The 4,004-nt window shown below is 39.9% G+C and overlaps 1 pseudogene; it reads right to left on the bottom strand.

Moving 5' to 3' along the window:
• Nucleotides 1-743: 743 nt before the first annotated feature.
• Nucleotides 744-1,328, bottom strand: LOC102844267 (annotated as a pseudogene).
• Nucleotides 1,329-4,004: the final 2,676 nt, after the last annotated feature.

The raw sequence follows: 4,004 nt of genomic DNA, 5'->3' as shown, positions 1-4,004 counted from the left end.
GCTGATAGGCAGTTGGTGATGGACAGTTGACTAGATGACGACCAGTCCACTTGAAAAAGACATAAGGTGTGTTCCTTTGTTGATATGTGTTATTCCAGCTTCTGGGAAAAGTCCCCTTTCTCTTGTTCTTTGCATGATAGAGTTTTACTGAAATTATTATTGTTGTATTGTTTTTATTATTGTGGAACCATTATACTTGTCTTTAAATTTGTTTCCTACACACAAAGAAAAAGATAGAGAAGAGAAGGAGCTATGCTGATTATACTCATCACTGAATCCCGAGGGCGGCATAGAATCTGGACAGAGAAAGCCGGTCTTTATTTATTACATGCAGTAAGTATGATGATGGCCAAATGAATGGTGGCATAAATTATTAAACACTTCAATCAAGCTTATTGTTTCCTTTTTTTTTTTAAAAAAAAAGAAACAACCACAGGAAAATGTCTATCATAAAAATTTATTGACAACCAAAATAAATAAACTAACAAAATATAAAGAGAACATACTGCCATGTGCAAAATAATATCATTTGATGTGAAAAAATAAATATATAAATATCTCCTTAAACAAGTAAAAAAAATACTTAAATAAATAGATACGTCGGCATGTAAAGAGCTAGAGCTCATATAGTTGAACACTGCTGCTTAATACTCCTGAACACATATTTTACATTTGAGTTCAATTCCTGTCTTGTCTTTTGAATGGTTGAGCTTGAGGAGGTACGCCTTAATGTGGTAGCGTGTTCATGGGACCAGGTCACCTTCATCACTGCTCAGTCTCTCTTATCCCTCGACTGACGCCGAGAAGGACCTCATGATTTCTGCTCTTACTACCTCCAAGGCACAGGGGCTGTATTTTTTCTCTGTCAGATAGTTAGTGATGTTTTGGAAGTATTTCCTCACTGTCCATCGAGAGCGCACATTTACCACAGAGGTTTCCTTTCCCTCCATCTCTTGCATCAAACAGACTTCCAGGTCATTCAGGTGCTCATCAAGTGCAGTGCGCAGTTCGTCCAGGAGGGTCTTATCCCAAGCAGCAGATGCACTTTGTTTGCTGAAGAGGTTGAAGATCTGCTGGATCAGGTCATGGTGGACAGAGATGGCTTGAACCTTCAGGAACTTGTGGCCTTCAAGCTCCTCTTGGAGGAGTCCAAAGTCCTTTCTGTCATTCAGGCAGAAGAAAGGGGAGATTCTCCTCATCTGTTCCAGAACTGTCAGGGTTCTCCTTTGAGCCAGGCTATGGCTCTGAGGCAGCTCACAGCCCAGGCAGCAGACGGAGGTGCAGCTCAGCGCCACCAAGACCATCGGCAGAAAGCAAGAGAGGGCCATTGAGGATCTGGCAGATCTGCTGTCCTGGTTGATGGTGGTGAGTCTGTGAGCCTTGATCTGCAGGTTCTCTGAAGACCTTCCCCTGGGCATGGGTTTAAATAGGGAACAAACGACTTTCTATTTTCTGGATGACTGCTAACTCCTCCCCTCTCCTTTTCTGTTTTTACTTTCCTTTATGCACTTTCTGGTTGGTTTTTAGTGTTATGTGTTTCAACCATTTTTTTTTATTATTGAGATCTCTCTGATTGTATGTGTGTGTGTGTGTGTGTGTGTGTGTGTGTGTGTGTATAGTTGAACCCCTCTCAATGGTATTTTAACCTATAGTTTGTTATTAAATACCTTCAAGTGTACCTGCACTTGTGCAGACTATATACAATAGAACAAACCAATGGCTGGTCACGTTTCATTCTCACAACTGTTTCTGTGTTTGAATAATTGTTGGAGCTATTGTGTTAATATAATTAAGATTTCTTTTTCACCAATCTTCTCTTTTACCAAGGACTTTTATTCTTCTGTAAGGATTGTTCCTTTGTAATGACATGCCCAAAGTAAGTTAGACTAAATCTTGTCATCCTTCTGTTCTGTTTCAGCCAAGACAATTCATTCTTCTGGAAGTCCATGGTGTGTTCAACTTTCTTAGCTAACTCCATAATTCAAAAGTACCAGTTTCCCCACAAAGTTTTCTCCCAGGACTCCATACATATAATAAATTAAGTCTATTGTGTGTATCTCTTTGGTTATTTTTCCTATTTATAATTATTATCTCCTTAGGCTACACATTCTGGATATTTCCTTCAAATATATATTCTAACTTATATCTTCATGTATATCTAAGTTTTTATTGAAAATATATTTTTTAAATGTTTTCATTTATAAAACAAAAAAAGAGTACCAGTTCTTCTTTGGTTTTGTTTATTTTTTTGGTCTGTCTTCTATATGTTGTTGTTGTTGTGTACCATCGAGTCAGAACCAACCCATAGCTGACCCTCCAGTGGGTTTTCAGAGACAGTTAATTGCCCAAGAGGAGACTGGCCATTTTTCTCCCCCAGACCAGGATCTACAGGAGAATAGCAACAATCTCAACAGAGAGCCAGATAACCACAGGAGACAAAACTGGCCTGAAACTTCTGCCTCACAGTGCCAGAGACAGGGCCTTCTTCACTCAAGCTTGCTAGAGGACTGAGGGAAAACTAAATCTGGCAGGACTAAGAGGATGTTGTAACACTGACCTAAGCCATGAGGCTGAAAGTCAAAGGGGCTTTGTCCACACTTGAGAAGCTGTCTGGACTGAGGAACTATACACTTAAGAAGCTGGAGGATTAAGGGAGTGTATACTGTTGTCAACCTGAATTGTAGCCTGTCAACTTGCCTGATAAATCCCACAATCATGAGTATAGGTCTAGGAGATCTGTGTGGTCACGGCAAAGGATTTCCGACCCAGTACAGCATCAAGACTGATGTTAGAATGAATAGAAGTATGTAAGGAGTGGGGGAAACCATGAGGTTTTTTGACCCAGTAGAGCATGAAGACTGGTGTTAGAATGAACAGAAGTATGTAAGGGGTGGGGAAACCACGTCTGACCTTAGAGGAGTTGGGTTTGTGCTGTGGATATGGCTGAAAGGTATAATTCCCTTTTGGCGTTAATAGAAGTAAGACACAGCCATCGTCAAGCTTGCCTACACTCTTTGTACAGAATAATTAATTCCGGAAGAAGTACAATCATGGGGCTCCTTAGAGGCAAGGACGGGGAAACATCATCTCATATATTTTGGACATGCTGTCAGGAGGCAGCAGTCCTCAGAAAAAGACATCATGCTTGGAAAATGAAATGATTGTGAAAGAGAGGAAGCCTCTTAATGAAACAGACAGGCTCTGTGACTTCACAGCAGTGAAGATGGTACAAAATAGGGCAAAATTTCAGTCTGTTTTCCATAGAATTGCTATGTGTTGTAACTGACTTCAGGGCACCTAACAGAAACAGTATACATATTTTTAATGTATGATTCAGAAATTTTTCTTCTAAGTACATACTGAAAAATTATGTTCACATAAAAATGAACAAGCCAGTGTCAGTGGTTTAATTAATAATTGCCAAAAGATAGGATCTTTTCACATAGGAATAGATAATCTGACTGTGTTACTCGTCTACAATGCTTGACAATGAACTCTCAAACCAAGAAAAGAAAAGGATGCACTTTAAGTGCACACCAGAAAGTTAGTGTACTGCATGATTCTATTTATATGACATTTGGGATAAACAAAAATTATAGGAATATTCAACAGTTGGTGGTTTTCAGGGTTTCATGGAGATGTTTTATATATATGCATATATACATGAAAAGGTCTACGAGGGGAGCTCTGGTGGCCTAGTGGCAAGAAGCTGCAACTACAATCCCAGAGGTGCACGGTTCGAATCCACCAGATGCTCTGCCGGGGAAGGAGGGGCAATCTTCTCCTGTACCAGTCAGATCTGATTTGACGGTACACGCACACAAAAATAATAAAATAAATTAAAAGATACACTGACAAAGGAGATTAATCAGAACTGACTTTGACAAGCACGGTGACAATTGGACAATTAAAACAGATATTCGGATGGCGGGGGAAGAAGAACAAACTGGGGAGGAGGGTAGAGAGAATGGTGCAGCAATGAAGGAATGAAAACCCAAAATCCC

Source organism: Elephantulus edwardii, unplaced genomic scaffold, assembly GCF_000299155.1.
Source record: "Elephantulus edwardii isolate Elephantulus edwardi_28Jun2011 unplaced genomic scaffold, EleEdw1.0 scaffold00014, whole genome shotgun sequence".
Lineage (NCBI taxonomy): Eukaryota > Metazoa > Chordata > Mammalia > Macroscelidea > Macroscelididae > Elephantulus > Elephantulus edwardii.
Note: the sequence above shows the minus strand (reverse complement) of the source record. Positions and strands in the feature narration are given on the sequence as shown.